The 16,913-nt window shown below is 39.3% G+C and overlaps 1 protein-coding gene and 1 pseudogene across 3 annotated transcripts in view; both read left to right on the top strand.

Moving 5' to 3' along the window:
* PLGRKT (plasminogen receptor with a C-terminal lysine) overlaps window positions 1-16,913 on the top strand; it is an 87,025-nt gene that overhangs the window by 25,477 nt on the left and 44,635 nt on the right. The window lies entirely within an intron of this gene.
* On the top strand, window positions 4,957-6,855 carry LOC116559883 (annotated as a pseudogene).

The raw sequence follows: 16,913 nt of genomic DNA, 5'->3' as shown, positions 1-16,913 counted from the left end.
GCCACATTAATACATATAAATTAGCTGGGCACGGTGTTGTGTGCCTATAGTTGCAGTTACTCAAGAATGTGAGGTAGGAGGATTGCTTGAGCCTCGGAGGTCAAGGTTTCAGTGAACTGTGATTATGCTACTGCACTACAACCTGGTTGACAGAGCAAGACCCTGTCTCAAAATAAATAAATAATAAAAAAAGTTTACCATCTGAATTTCTTAATGAGCTGTAGTGGAGGTACCTGGGACGCCTGGCAATCTGTTCATAGTGTTTCAAGAAGAAAGAAGGTTTTCTCAGTGGTGTAAAATGCTACAGAGAAGTCAAAGGCATTTAAAAAAGGTCAATGTCTGGGAGGAACCATGTCAGTAGAATACGAGGGAAGAAACAAGTCTGTAAAGGTCGGAGTGTACATAATGATAAAATAAAGGAAGAATGTATATAGACTCCTTTAGTTTTCTGTGAAATCTTACCTTGCAGATAAAAGATACAATATGTTCCAAATACAATTATAAAAAGGAACATACTTCCAGACACATACTGGGAGGTTTTTCTTCGGCATTACAATATTCATTATGCATTTAATACATTTTATGGCGTGTCTGTCATGTGCCAGATGAATTAGGAGCTAGAGATACTTTGTTAAACAGCACAATTCCCTCTTTCAAGGAACTCAGGCTCTTGAACAGGGTAATGGTGTGGTAGTGACAACCAACAATTTCAATATTGTGTTAAGAACTGAGAATTCTGGAGTGTTTTGTGAACCAAAATTGGTCTGACTTCAAATGCCTTCTAAGTGCCTGAAGACTATGGAGCAATAGCTTTAGAATTTTGAGAGAAAAACTCTAAAACTTTATATTTAGGTAAATTATGCATGCATGCTGATAAGAAAATTTTAAACGTGCAAATATTCAGAAAATAAATCAGCTAGGTGTTTTGAAAAAAATTAACTGAAAATATAATCTTGTCAATTTAGAAAGAAATACTAAGACCCACCAGCAAACCTAACTTGCTAAAGTGCATGTAGAGGAGAGGAAAACTTAAAAGGAAACTTTAAAACCAACATTTTGGCAATCCTGTTTCTTCTATTCCATCTTCCTTTGCCTTCTTCCCCTTTTTGTTGAAATATACTTTAAGGCAAATTTAAATTTACCTGTAAATATTTCCATATGATTCTCTAACAGATAGGGATATAACCATATGTAACTAAATTAGCAATATTTTCTTCCTATCATATGCAACCTAATTTCAGTTGCTTCACAAGTGTCTTTTACAGTTGTGTTTGAAATGGGAATCCAAGCAAAGTTTTCATACTATACTTGATTATTGTGACTCCTAAGTCTTTCTCAGGTTGTGAGAATATCTCTTCCTTTCTACTTGTGGTACTATTTATTTGTTGAAGAAATCGGTTCATCTGTTCTGTGGAATGCCCCTGAGTTTGTATTTGGCTGATTGTTTCCTCATGGTGTTTTTGAACATATTCTTCTATGCTTCACTCTTCCTATGAACTGGTAAATTTAGAGTTTTGATGAGACTCAGGTTCGGTTCTTTTAGCAAGAATGTTTTCTAGGTGGCGCTGTGTACTTTCTCATACATCACATCGTAAGGCTCATGAGGTCTGGTTTTCTTACCTTCAGTCATATCAACATGATCTACCCATTATAAAGTTCCCCATCAACATGTGATCTAATGGCTTTACCATCCACTCATGATAATTGCTTACATTGTGACTTCATTAGGGCTTGGAGAAAAATGGCAATTTAAAAATATTCTCTCATTCCTTTAACATTTCTTGTCTGGAAATTTATTAAGAACTTTCTCTTACTAACTACTTGGCTATCCTGAAATATAGTTTGTACAGGAAGCAAAATAAATGCTTGATTCTGTCCTTTTATTTAGCAATTTTAGAATAGTGAATTGATACCCTAGAAGTCTCCAAAGGTGACCAAATAATTTTTGTTTATTTGTATATCGTGACTATAAACTCTTTAATCAGTTGCAATCATTATTCTTTTTGCTCAAGTTATCCTATCTTTGGCTAATGGAAGCTCTTTCAAGTTGACTCCCATGTCCCTAGGATAAGACCCACTTAATTCTTGGTTGTGAGCAAGTTGCTTAGCCTGTCTGTGTTTCATTTCTCACATGTGAATATATAGTTTAGTAATAAGGATTATGATACTTTGTTGAGTTACTCTGAGGATTAAATGGGATGTCCCACATAGAAGAATTTAGTACACAGCATCTACCCCATGTAAACACTCAGCAAAGTCAGTAATTAAAGCAAAAGTTTTCTTACTAGATGTGCCATTTATTCATTCACCAAATATTTATGGAGGAGCCCCTACTCTGTACTGGGCAGTATTTAGATGGTGAGACATAACAGTGAACAAAATCCTTCCCCTGTGGAACTTACACTCTGGTGGGAATACAAGCAGCCAACCAACAACCATGGCGTGTTAGCGGTGATGGGTTCTGTGAGGGGGGAAAAGCAGGGTAAGGGGTAATGATGGGAGTCTGCGTAGGTGAGTGGAAAACTCCACTTATGGTAGAGTAGTTAGGGAAAGCCTCAGAAGGTAACCTTTGAGCAGAGCCTTGAGGGAAATGACAAAGTGAACCATGCAGATAGCCGGGGAAAGAGTTTGAAGGTGAATACAGAGACGTTCAGCTGGTAGAACTCATGGTGAGCTGGAAGAACAGCAAAGAGGCTGGTATGGCCAGAACTCTGAAAGGGTGGGGGAGAGTGGAGAGACATGAGGTCAGAAGTTGCTCAAGCCTTGTACCAACAACAACTGTTTTGAAATGTATTGTGAGTGACGTGCGAAGCCATTAAAGAGCTTTGAGAGGAGTACTGATGTGACCTGATGGTTTTTGCAACATAAAATACAGTGTGTGCTCAATAAATGCTTTTTCAAATACGTAAAAATCAAAGCAGCAAATAACTATTATGAGCATATTTAAACATTGCTTAAATCCTATAACTCCCAATATCTTTTATACTTGTGGCCTCCCATCTGTTTTTTTCTTTGCTTGCTTGTTTTTTGAGAAGACTGTACTCACATCTCGAAATAGGAAGGGTTCCATTTCTAAGGAAAGCAAGAAAGTGCAGTGTGTGCTTTGTAGAGACACTTGTGGTGACAAGGAACTAGAATGTAGTGTGTGTGGAAGAGAAGAAAGCAGCAAAATCTTTGTAGGTGAAAGACCAGGTAGTGAGTGTGGGTTGGCTCAGAGCCTGGAAGTATGAGGGGACTTAACCAGGAAGTGTCTTGCATAAAGCAGCAGCATGGCCAGCACGTTCACTGAGGGAGTGTGGATACATGCATGACCTAACTCCTGTGCTTGAATCCACACTGTCTTCAGTTTGTCCTTCTGGGACTCCTTTGTGCCCATATCTCCTGTCCTCACTACCTTACCTGCCTTAGTATCCCCATGTTCCTCACCTGAAGCCATTCTTCCGAAGTTCACTTTTTTTCACTTGTGAAAAAATATGCATCACATAAACTTCACCATTTTAAAGTCTACTACAATTCATTGGCATTTAATACATTTACAGTATTGTGCAATTGTCACCACCATTTAATTCTGTAACACTTCATCACTCCAAAAGGAAACCCTATAATTGTTAACTAGTCACTTCTAATTTCTCCTCTCCCTCCTCAGCCCTTTGCAACCATTAATCTGCTTTCTGAAACCACTAATCTGCTTTCTGAAACCACTAATCTGCTTTCTGCCTCAAATGGGTTTGCCTATCTTGGGCATTTTTTATAAGTGAAATCATGCAGTACGTAGTTGTTTGTATCTGGCATCCTCCACTTAACGTAATCTTTCTAAGATTTATTCGTGTTGTAACATGTTTTTCATCTTTCTAAGATTCATCCGTGTTGTAACCTCATTCCTTTTTAAGGCTGCTTATCATTCTGTTGTGTGGCTGTACCATATTTTTTTTACCTAGTCATCTGTTGGTGAATGTTTGGCTTGTTCCTACCTTTTGGCTATTGTGTATAGTGCTGCTGTGAACATTTTTGTACCAGTTTTTGTTTGAACAGTTATTTTCCATTCTTTTGGGTATATAGTAATGGAGTTGCTGAGTCATATGGTAATTTTATACTTAACTTACTGAGAAACCACCAAAGTTTTCCACCATGGCTGCAGTTTTTTACATTCCCACCGTGAAGTTTAAGAGTTACCTTTTTTTATGTCCTCACCAGATCTTATTTTCCCGTTTTTTCTCCTCCTCCCCCTCCCCCTCCCTCCTCCTTCCTCCTTCTCCTTCTTTTCTTCCTTTTCTTTTTTAAATTTTTGTCATCTGGTGGTTTTGAAGTATATCTCATTCTGGTTTTGAGTTGAATTTCCATAATGGCTAATAACATTGAATATGTTTTTATGGGCTTGATGGCCATTTGTGTATCTTCTTTGGGGAAGTGTCTCTTCTGGTCTTTTGCGTGTCTTTTTTGTTGTTGAATTGTAAGAGTACTTTACTGGCGGCCATGTCCAACTGCGAATGCGGAGGGCGGCTGCCAGCCCGGGGCACGGGGCGCATATCTGGCTGAGCCGGGCGGGCACGTCGGGACCACCCCGGGTGCTGTTGCTACTGCCCCCTCTTTAGTGAGCGTCCGAGTCCGCCACAGAGATAGGTCAGCGGAAGAAAGCTCAGTCTCAATTGTGCTTCCTGCCTGTCAGCCTCTTGCCTCCCAAATGCGTACATTTCCACCTGATGTAATCACGCAGAAGGGGGTGAAAGGGGCTCGGTGACAGATTCAGTTTGGAGGAGAAATAATCATATTGGGATGTTTTCCTTGGGAACTGCTGTTTGCAGCAGCCGTGGTCTTTGAAAATTGCCATTGTTGCTGGCCTCGTATTCCTGGGTGTTTTGAGAGAAGGTTTGCCCGCCGCTGGGTCTGAACTGCTTGTCACTGAAGGCGCCTGGCCTTTGACAAAATGAACACCCCGTGAGTGCTGGATGCCTGTGAGCTCCCCATCACTTTCACTGGAAAGACGCCGAGCGGCGGCCTCTGAGAACCAGGTCTTTCCCCTTCACCTTGGCCTTGACCTTCGTGCTCACGGTCCACCACGGAGACGTCCCTCTACTGGAATGTCAGATTTGTTTCAGTTACTACAGCCCCCGGCAAAGGCCTAAGTTGCTGGATTGCAAGTACACCTGCTATTCAGTGTGCGTCCAGCAGATAAGGAGCAGCCAGAAGGACCTGTGGGTGCTCCTGGTGCCGCGGTGTCATCAAGCTGCCCTGGCTTCTCCGTGTCGCAGCTCCCGGATGACCCCGAGGTCCTGGCTGTCATCGCCATTCCACACACTTCTGAGAATACCCGGTCTTCATCAGACTTCTCAGCAACGGGTGCTACATGCCGCCGCTGCCCAACTCCAAGGAGCGTGCGCCGCTGCCGGGAGACATGGGCTGGCGCCTGCTGCCCAAGAACCCACAGAAGTCCGTCACCTTGGTGACCATCCCTGCTGAACAGCATTTTGTGGAAGGCGGGGCTCCCAGGAGGTGGTGGAGGAGGAGCAGGGCAGGCGGGGCGTGGTGAAAACTCCACCTGGTCAGAGGTGCGCACTGTCATCTTGGTGGCCTGCGTCTTGGTCTTTCTCCTCCGCATCATGCTCCACAACGTGTCCTGCATTTCCAAGCCCTTCACTGTGATGTCTTGTGGCTGAAGAGGGCTGCAGGGAAGTCTTTTGGGGGTGCCAGCTCTGGGGTTGAGGATGTTGGTGATGATACCCCAGTGAGAAGATGAGGGGTGGACACTGACCATTTTGTGCTGAGCGCTGGCCTCTGGTTTTTCTCTCGATTTACCCCAAGACAAACACGAAGGGCAGAAGGTGAGGTCTCAACAAGATAGCAGGTGAATTGTTCTGAGTATTGATGGCAGCAGCTTTGAAGGTGATTGCATGCATCCTTATAATCATGTATTCGATGGGCTGTAATATCTGATTTTCCAAAATAAAGTTATAAGATAGATGTATTCTACTTAGATATTAGACTGTACAAGTGCATACAATATAATGTTCTCTAAATGTGTTAGATTAAAACAAAGATGCTATGTATACAAGTAGAATTAAACCTGCAAATCCATGTAAAAATTCAGTTAAGACATGCAGTGCTGGCTTCTTTACTTACTTATTTCATTTTATAGAAACCCAGTCTTCATTTAGTTGCTAATGCATTTTATACATTTTGAATGGCACCAAAACAGAATAAGTCAAAATGGACAATCTTTTTTTTTTTTTTTTTGGAGAAAATATTTGAGCTAGTGTCTCCAGTGTGTTGTGTTTTGTCATGAACCTTCAGTTTCTTCACTTGTAGAGCTTGCTACGTGTTAAACTGAAAGCCTAGCAGGGGAGCAATAAACTGAAAAATCATGAGAAAAAAGAGTACTTTATATATTGTAGATACTAGATTTTTATCTAAGATTTGTAAATATTTTCTCCCATTCTGCAGATTTTTTTTCTCCTGACAGAGTCCCCTGATGCACACATTTTCCATTTTTATGAAGTCCTATTTATTTTTCTTTTGTTGCTTTTAGTGTTAAATCAGAGAAACCATTGCCAAATCCAACTTCATAAGGATTTACTCATATGTTTTTTTCTAAAAGTTTTCTGGTTGTAGCTCTTATATTTAGGTCTTTGGTCCATTTTGAATTAATTTCTATGTATGGTGTCAGGTATGGGTCCAACTTTATTCTTTTGCACGTGGATATTCAGCTGTCCTTGTATGAGGTCCATTTTTTTATGAGCATGCAAAAGCTAGATGCTGCACAGTAAAAGATTAGGGGTCACATACTAAGTCCTTTTTTTTTTATTTTTTGAGATGGGGTCTTGCTCTGTCACCCAGGCTGGAGTGCAGTGGCATGATCCTGGCTCACTACAACCTCCTAGATTCAAGTGATTCTCCTGTCTCAGCCTCTGGAGTAGCTGGGATTACAGGTGCATGCTGTCATGGCCGGCTAATTTTTTGTATTTTAGTAGAAACGGGGTTTCACCATGTTGCCTAGGATGGTCTCAAACTCCTGAGCTCAGGCAATTCGCCTGTTTTGGCCTCTCAAAATGTTAGGATTACGGTGTGAACCACCGTGCTTGGCTATACTAAGTCTTTAACTGGCTCAGGTAAAGAAACTGCTCACCAGGTTCTGCCCACACAGCCCCTTTGAAAAGAGCATCTTGATCTTTAGTGGTCTTCAAGTGTCTGAAGTTTGAGTGGCAACTTGCTGTGTCTTTCTTTTCCAAAGCCGGAATGAATGGAAATAAGTTAGCTTAGTTATATTATGAAGGACGGTATCTAAATGCAAATACTGTTATGCATTAACTTTCAAAGAGGCTACTAAAAATGTCCGCCAAGTTTCATTTTTTCTTTTCTTTTTCTTTTTCTTTTTTTTTTGGGGGGGGATGGAATTTCACTCTTGTTGCCCAGGCTGGAGTACAATGGCGTGATCTTGGCTCAGCACAACTTCCACCTCCCTGATCCAAGCGATTCTCCTGCCTCAGCCTCCAGAGTAGATGGGATTACAGGCATGTGCCACCACGCCTGGCTAATTTTGCATTTTTAGTAGAGACGAACGGGTTTTCTCCATGTTGGTTAGGCTGGTCTCAAACTCCTGACCTCAGGTGATCTGCCCACCTTGGCCTCCCAAAGTTCTAGGATTACAGGTGTGAGTAACTGCGCCCAGCCCCACCAAGTCTCTTAAAGTGTGGGCCAGATATTAATATGTCTGCAGTCACTTAGGGGAGCTAATGAAAGTACTTTTAAGATTTCTTATATTCTGCTGTCCAGGAATGGTAGGAAGTGAAAGTAAAACAGCTAATAGAGGTCATTAGTGCCATAGGCACTTTTCTACAAAGGTAGACAAATGACAAAGAAAGGTTAGGCCACCAAGCTGATCCTTGGCTGCGTAGCCCTTCCATGTAAACAGTGGGTCCAGGACAGATACTTCTCCAGGGTAGACACACAGGTTTTAGATTTGTTCATGAACTTAAGTGAGACCAATGAATCCAGTAACCATCAGAAAGCTTTTTTTCTTTTCCTCCTTCAAGCTATAATTTTATTTTCATAAATCTAAAGAGAATGAATTTTCATTAATTTTTAGTTCTTCACCATTTGGGCAAGGGCGGTGGATTGCTTTATTACTCATTAATATTGTGAGGCATACAGAATGCCTATTGTATGCAGGGTTTCAGCTGCAAAATGATTAAGAATGATCCTGTAGCTTTAATAATTGTTTTAACCTTTTTATACATTTGGATAATATGTACACAGACAGATACATAGTCACCCTACCTTATTTCAGACAGAATTTCAGGCCATCTTGCTATTAAAATCTTTTGACTTTTGTATGTCTTGTTTCTACTTTACCTGGTTCCTTAAGATAATTAAGAATTTAGGGCAGCAGGAGGAGGAAGATTTCTAGAGAGAGCTAGAAAAAAGCCCCCATAGATGTCTTTTTATGTTGAGTATTAAGGAAAACAATCTAAAGTATCATTAGACTTGAATAAACTATGAGATTCAGAATAAAAGTGAATTTATATTTTAAAAACATGTTTAATTTTGAAATAATTTTAGATTTGCAGAAAAGGTGCAAAACATGGAGAGTTCAAGTATATACTTTATCTAGCTTTCTCTAATATTAACAATTTACAAATCATTATACAGTGATCAAAACCAGGAGATTAATACTGGTACAATACTATTAACCAAACCACTGATTTTTTTTTTTCACCAGTTTTTCTCCTAAGCCCTCTTCCTATTCTAGGATCAAATCCAAGATCTCGCATTACATTTATTTGGTGTCTTCTTAATCTCCTCCCATCTGTGACAGTTCCTCATTCTTTCCTTGGCTTTTATGATAAGTACTTTTGAGAGACCCTGGTTATTTATTTAGTAGAATTTCTTACTTTGAGTTTGTTCAATATTTTGTCATGATTAGATTGAGATTGTGCATGTTTTTGCTTATTTTTCTTAAACCACAAAATGCTTTTGTGTCTTTCTCATTTCACGGTATCAGAGGATACATGAAACTGATATGTCTTGTTGCCAGTGGTGTTAACCTTTATCACTTCATTAAGGTTGTGTCCATCAAATTTATATTCACTGTAAAGTAACTATTTTTTCTTTTTAATTGATAAATATCTTTGAGGAGATACTTTGAGACTTTGTTAATATCCTGCTTCTTCTTGAACTTTTGCCCACTGATTTCATCTTTCATTGGTGGGATCTTACATGCAACAGTTATTGCTGTGAGATTTGCCTAATAATGATTTTTAAAAATTTACCTCATTTTATCTGTATTGGTTTATTGGAAGAGCTGTCCCTTCTTGTGTGTTTATTGATACAATTATTTATATCACTGTATTTTCATGGACATTTTATTCTGTGGGTTATAAGCTCGTACCATCATTATTTATTTTGTGGCTCAGGTTCCAGCTTTGACTTTGACGAATTTCCGTTTGCTTTCTACATCTTTTTAATAGAACCCATCCTTTTATGAGTACTTGCATCTTTTCTGTGATTACAATATATGCCAGGCTTGGCTCATCTTATATTGTTCCTGCCCCAGGCCTGGAATTAATGACTTCTTCATGGAGTCGCGATTTCTTTTGACAGAGAATGATATTTGGAAATCAAGACCTGGGCTCTGGATATGCTTATTGTTATGGTGATTATTCCTAGGTCCTGTCAGCAAAGACATGTATGTATATGAACCCATGCATAGACACACATCTGTATTTATTTCTACATCTACCTATCTGTATATATTTTCTAAACCACAAGTTCATATTGACACCTCCAATTACAATCCAGTGTGACATGTTTTATTCTAGCTCTTTCCCTTTCTTTATTTGTAAGTTTTTTTTTTTCTCAGACACTGAGACACTTACACTATCTTCACTTCAATCCCAGTAGACATGTAAAATAGTTATGGAATTGCCAATACATACCCCAATGGGAAACAGATTAAATAGCTAGATGATGTTATTTGCATTATTTTTAGTCTTCACAGTATCCAGTCAAAATACTATTTTCATAAGTTAATAAAGTTAGTTTGTCCTGGCTCCTTCAGTGTGGTTAATTATTGATTTGTAATGCAGTTGTATTTATTTGTTAGGCATTGTATTCTCTTCACATCTGTTTAGTTTTAATTAATTACGGAGCTGAGGAGTGTATGAAACATTACTGTGGTTCTAATAGTCAAAGCTATATAGAAAAATGCATTCACAGTGGTAATGCCAGCACTTTGGGAGGCTGAGGTGGGCAGATCACCTGAGGTCAGGAGTTCAAGACCAGCCTGGCCACGTGGTAAAACCCCATCTCTACAAAAATGCAAAAATTAGCCAGGCATAATGGCAAGCGCCTCTAATCCCAGGTACTCCAGAGGCTGAAGCAGGAGAATTCCTTGAACCCAGGAGGCAGAGGTTGCAGTGAGCCAAGATTGTGCCATTGTACTCCAGCCTGGGTGACAGACCAAGACTCCATCTTAAAAAAAAAAAAAAACTCTAGGAAATATTCTTCCTCCTCCTCCCTATTAACCCATTCCCATTCCCCCTCCTCTTTATAATATTCTGTTCCCACCCTTCCTGTATAGATTTTTCAGTCTCTTAACCAAGATAAATCTTTGGTTTGTTCCTCCTACATTTATTTGGTACATTGCTACATTTGTATTTTCTTATGCCCCCTTCTCTCATGTGTGAAGGGTAGCATATCATCAATAACTTGTTTACTTCACATTTTTCATGTAACAGTATATCCTGGAAACCACTCCAAATCAGTTCATAGAGATCTTTATCATTTTAAAAAATGATTGTATCGAATTTTATTGTGTAGCTATATCAAAATTTATTCAAATGATATATGTACACTGTATTAGTTTTCTATTGCTATAACAAATTATCACAAACTTAGTGATTTAAAACAGCATAAATTTTTTTATCTTATATTTCTGAAGGCCAGAAGTTTAAAATGGGTCTCAGTGGATGAAAATCAAGATGTGAGTGGGGCTGCATTTCTTCTGGAGGGTCTAGGGGAAAAACTCTTTCCTTGCCTTTTTTAGTTTCTAGAGGCTGCCTGTCTCTCTAATTCTGACTCTCTTGCCTCCGTCTTTCACTTATAAGGACCCTTATAATTACACTGGGCCTGGATAATACGGGATCACTCTTCTCTTCCCACCTCAAAATCCCGAGCTTAATCACATCTCCAAAGTCCTTTTTTGCCATGTAAGGAGATAAATTCACAGGTTCTGGGGATTAGACATGGGCTTCTCTGAGGGCCCATTATTCTGCCCACCACATGTACTTAGGTTATTTCCAATATTTTGCTATTACGAGCAGTAATAGCAAATACAATGAATAACTTTGTGTTTTCATATTTTTATGTTGTTGGAGGGGATCTTCAGGGTAGATTTTTAGAGGTGAGATTGCTGAGTTAAAGGCGAGTGCTTGTTAGATATTGCAACATTTCTCTTCAGAAGGATTTATCAGTTTGAGAGTGGCTGTTTTCCCAAAGTCTCGCGGTCAAAGTGTGTTGTTTTGCTTTTTAGTTTTTGCCAGCCTGACAAACAAGAAATAGTATCTCAGTCTTGCTTTAATTTGCTTTTCTTTAATTATGAGTGAATTTGAACGTTTTCTGACATTTGAGGGCCATTTATATGTCTTGTTTTTGTGAATTTTCTGTTTATTGGGCTTTTGTCTATTGTCCCTCAAAGGTTCTTTATATATTAGGAGTATTGGCCTCTTGTCTATGGATATATATTCCTAATATTTTCTCTCAGATTGTCACTTGTTTATGGTGGTTTAAAAATTTTTGCACCATGAAAAAAAATTTAGTTTTATGTGGTCAAGTTACTAATATTTTATTGCCTCTACATTTTGTTTCTTGATTTAGAAAGATTTTCCCTATACCACAGTTATCCTTGTTTCCCTATGGTACTTGCGTCTTCATTCATTTTTTGTTGCTATAATCCAATATACAGACTGGGTAATTTATAAAGAATAGAGATTGATTTAGCTCATGGTTTTAGAGGCTGGGAAGTCTTCTTCCTTTTGCATCAGGACATGGCAGGAAACATCACACGGTAAGACAGAACAAGTAAGCCCAAGAAAGCTTGGTTTTATAACAAAGCCATGATAACAAACCTACTCTCATGATAGGGACATTAATTTATTCATGAGGGCAGAGCCAGCATTTATTCATTCATGAGGATAAAGGATTAAGTTTCCAACACATGTACTTTGGGGGGACACATTCAAACCATAGCAACTTACATAGCTTCATTTATTGACATTTAGATTCTGAATCCATTTGGGGTTTATTCTCATATATGGTATGAGATAGGGATCTGATTTTATCTTTTTCCGATGGCTACCTTGTAGTACCTGTACCACTTTCTGAGAAGTCCATCTTTATCTCCAGTGAGTTGAGATACTGTCTTTATCACATACTAAGTCTCTGTATGTACTTGCATCTGTTTCTGGACACTCTAATTCACTGGTGAGTTTGTCTAGCCATGTACTGATACTATAGTGTTGTAATTATAGACACTTCTTAGTATGGTTTAATTCTTGGTGAGGCTAGTATACCACTGTGGTTTTTCTTTTTCAGTGTTTTCTTGGATAATATTGCATGTTTGATTTTCCACAGAAATTTTAGTATCAAGATGCCCAAGTATAAAATACTCTGTTGATATTTTTCATTGGGATTGTATTAATTTATAAATTTATTTATGAAGAACTATTGAGTCATTTTATTCAAGAACAGAAAATGTTTCTCCATTTGTTTAAGTCTATTTTAATGCCTTTCAGAAGCTTATAAATAAACTGTTGGCTAAACCAAAGGTTTTTTTTTGTGAGAAAAAATGAAATTTTAAGTTAAATTTAAAAATGTAATGTATAGTCAGTAATTAGAAATATATTTGTATAGTTGGATGTCTTTCTTAGCCAGCAAGGGGCTGTGTTAGCAGGGGCTTAACATCATAGTATGGCTGCTGAGGACTGTGGATTCATTCTTCTTTGTGTGCACTTGGAGGTTCACAGGCTTTGGAGTCACACATACCTGTGTCCAAACCTGACTCCATCACTTACTGGTTCAGTGACCATGGATAAGTGACACAAGCTCTCTGAGTCTGGCTTCTTCATCTCTAAGATGGGGAGAAGGAAACCCAAGAACTGGTTCATGTAGCAGAGTAGATGCTCAATAATGTTTCCTTCTTTTCTTTCTTTTTTTGAAAAAGAGTCTTGCTCTCCCTCCCAGGATGCAGTGCAGTGGCACAATCTTGGCTCACTGCAAATTCTGCCTCCCAGGTTCAGGTGATTCTCCTGCCTTAGCCTCCCAGGTAGCTGTGATTACAGATGCATGCCACTATGGCCCAGCTAATATTTGTATTTTTAGTAGAGATAGGGGTTTCACCATATTGACCAGACTCAAACTCCCAACCTCAGGTGATCTGCCTCCTTTGGCCTCCCAAAGTGCTGGGATTACAGGCATGAGCCACTGCACCTGGCCTGTTTCCTTATTTTCTTACCTGCTTTATTTTCTCTTATTTGCTCATGATGACTATGCCATTCTTTCTTTCATCTCTAGTTTCATTATATACATAACCAGAGAGCAAGTTAAGCTAAATATTGTCATGCAAATACCCATTTTCTTTAGCCATATAACAATTTACAATATTAATATTATATCAAGCTGAAGTAAATAATGCTGAACTGTTTCATCTACGAGTATTGTTTATTGGTCTTAAGTAAAAGACTATGCTTTAAAAAATGGAGACAAAATTTTATTTTTCATTTGTGAATGCTTATTTGAATTACTGATGCCATTTCTAATCTTTCTCTGTGTTATAGGCCATAAACCTGTATTAGAGGTGAACTGTTTTAATTTTCTACTGTGGATCTGCCTTATTCCAAGAACTATGCAACAGACAGTAGTGTTAGGCAAAGTTTCAGTGAACAAATTAATTCATTTTTATAGAAAAGTATAATCTAAAACATAATTTTCCCAACCCTGCCCACTTAAACTGCTTATTGCCTTAGTTATGATTTCAACATGATTTGGGTGACTTCTGTTAATTTCCTTTTTTATTTTGAGACAGAGCCTGGGTCTGTCACCAGGCTGGAGTGCAGTGGCCTGATCTTGGCTCACTACCCACTGCAACCTCTGCCTCCTGGGTTCAAGCGAGCATATCAGCTAATTTTTGTTTGTTTTTTAATAGAGATGGGGTTTCACCATGTTGGCCAGGCTGGTCTCGAATTCTTGATCTCAAGTGATCTACCTGTCTTGGCCTCCCAAAGCGCTGGGATTACAGGCATGAGCCACCATGCCTGGCCACTTCTGTTAATTTCTGTGTCTTGAATTTGTAGTGAAGTTAATTGCATAGATTGCATAATGAAATATAAATGTTTATACTTGAAAGCGATAGCCTTAAATGTTCATTTCAGTCACACATACAAAAAAGAATAGGTACAATTAAGGCCAGCAACAGCAATTTTTCTTGCCTTTAAAAACAAAGTTTTAAAGTCAAAATATTATTTCATTATTTTAAAAGCAATTTTTTAAATCATCTTATATACTTTGGTTTCTAGGGTTTTTAAAGGTAAAAGTTTCACCAGGTCCCACTTCTCCTATACTTGTCCTTAAACTTAGATAAGAATTTGAAAAGCAATGCCTTAGAATGTCTCCAGAAAAAAAGTTAGAATTTCATTATTCCAAGATATAATGGAGGTATAGGCACTGGGTAAACACTCTCATTGCAAAAATGAGTATTTGGCCAAAAGAAAGGGGCTACAGGCCCCATGCATCTGAAACCTAGCAGAGCAGTCATTAGATCTTAAAGCTCCAAACTAATCTCCTTTGACTCCATGTCCTCACATGTAGCGCACACTGGTGTGAGGGATGGGCTTCCAAGGCTTTGGGCAGCTCCACCCCTGTGGTTCTGCAAGATTTAGCCCCCACAGCTGCTCTCATGTGCTGGTGTTGAGTGTCTGTGGCTTTTCCACGTACAGGGTCTAAGCTGTCGGTGGATCTACCATGCTGGGGTCTGAAGGATATATATGAATTTGTTAAGTATTAACTTATGTGTATGGGAATATATAAGAGTTTATTATTAACTCACATAATCACAAGGTCTCACAATAGGCTGTCTGCAGGCTAAGGAGCAAGGAGAGCCAGTCCGAGTTCCAAAACTGAAGAACTTGGAGTCCGATATTAAAGGAAGGAAGCATCCAGCACAGGAGAAAGATACAGGCTGGGAGACTAGGCCTGTCTAACTTTTCACTTTTTTCTGCCTGCTTTATATTCACTGGCAGCTGATTAGATGGTGTCCATCCAGATTAAGGGTGGATCTGCCTTCCCCAGCCCACTGACTCAAATGTTAATCTCCTTTGGCAACACCCTCACAGATATACCTAGGATTAATACTTTGCATCCTTCAATCCAATCAAGTTGACACTCAGTATTAACCATCACAGTGCCCCAGCAGACTCTTTGTGGGGGTTTCAACCCTGTATTTCCCCTCTGCACTGCTCTAATAGAGGTTGTCCATGAGGAATCTCCCCCTGCAGGAGGCTTCTGCCTGGACATCCAGGCTTTTTCATACATCCTCCAAAATCTAGAAAGAGGCTCCCAAGCATCAGTTCTTATACTTTGCATACTCACAGGCTTAACATCACATGAAAGTTGCCAAAGCTTACAGCTTGCACCCTCTGGAGCAGTGACCTGAGCTGTGTCTGTATCTGTGTTGTGTCTGACCTGAGGCCGGAGCTGGAGTGACTGTGATGTGGGTAACAATGTACTGAGGCTGTGCAGGAAAGTGGGGCTCTGGGCCTGGCCCAGGAAACCATTCTGTCCTCCTAGGCCTCTGGGCCTGTGATGGAAGGGGCTGCTACAAAGGTCTCTGAAATGTCTTCAAGGCCTTTTCTCCATTGTCTTGACTGTTAGACTTGGCTCCTCTTTACTTATACAAATTGATGCAGTCTGCTTGAATTCTTCACCCAGAAATGGGCTTTTCTTTTCTACCATGTGGCCAGGCTACGGATTTTTAAAACTTTTACGTTCCCTTTTAAATGTAAGTTTCAGTTTTAGGTCATTTCTTTGCTCACATATGTCAGCCTAGGCTGCTAGAAGTAGACAGTCTACATCTTGAATGTTTTGCTGGTTAGAAACTTTTCGACAGATACCCTAAATCATCACTCTCAAGTTTAGAGCTGCACATATCCCTCAGCAGGGGCACAGTGTAGCCAGGCTCTTTGCTAAAGCATAACAAAAGTGACTGCTCCACTTCCCATACGTTCCTCATTTCCATCTGAGACCTCATCCACTTGGCCGTGTCTGTCCATATCACTGTCAGCATTTGGGTCACAACCATTCAACAAGTGTTTAGGAAGATCCAACTTTCCCTCATCCTTCTGTCTTCTGCTGAGCCCTCCACACTCTTCCAACCTCTGCCCATTACACAGTTCCAAAGCCACTTTCAGTGTAAACAAGACAATATGGTTTTTTAGCAAAATATCATGTAAAATATAACTTTTTTTCTAGCCCCTCCAAATTTAGACAATTTATTTCCTCAGTTAAAATTTCTATATGTGGGCTTCTGTTAAATTCCATGACTTGGGCTTATAATAGAGTTGTGCATATACAGATTAGATAATGAAACACTAAACCTTTGTGGTACTTGAAAATGGCAGCATTAAATGCTAATATCAGTCATACACACACACACACACGCACACACACACACAATAGTTACAGGTGCAATTAAGAGTGACAATAGCATTTTCCTTTCCTTTTAAATTTATGGCTTTAAAGTCAAATGTTACTATTTTTAAGCTAGTTCTTTCAAAATCCTATGTAACTTGATTCCTAGAGTTTTTCAGGTAGTCTCCAAATTCTTCACTTCTTCTATACTTGAGACATCAATTTAGGTGTGGATTTGC

This window comes from Sapajus apella, unplaced genomic scaffold (genome assembly GCF_009761245.1).
Source record: "Sapajus apella isolate SASKATOON/1434 unplaced genomic scaffold, GSC_monkey_1.0 scaffold24, whole genome shotgun sequence".
NCBI lineage: Eukaryota > Metazoa > Chordata > Mammalia > Primates > Cebidae > Sapajus > Sapajus apella.
The sequence above is the reverse complement of the archived record's forward strand: the minus strand, read 5'-3'. Positions and strand labels throughout refer to the sequence as shown.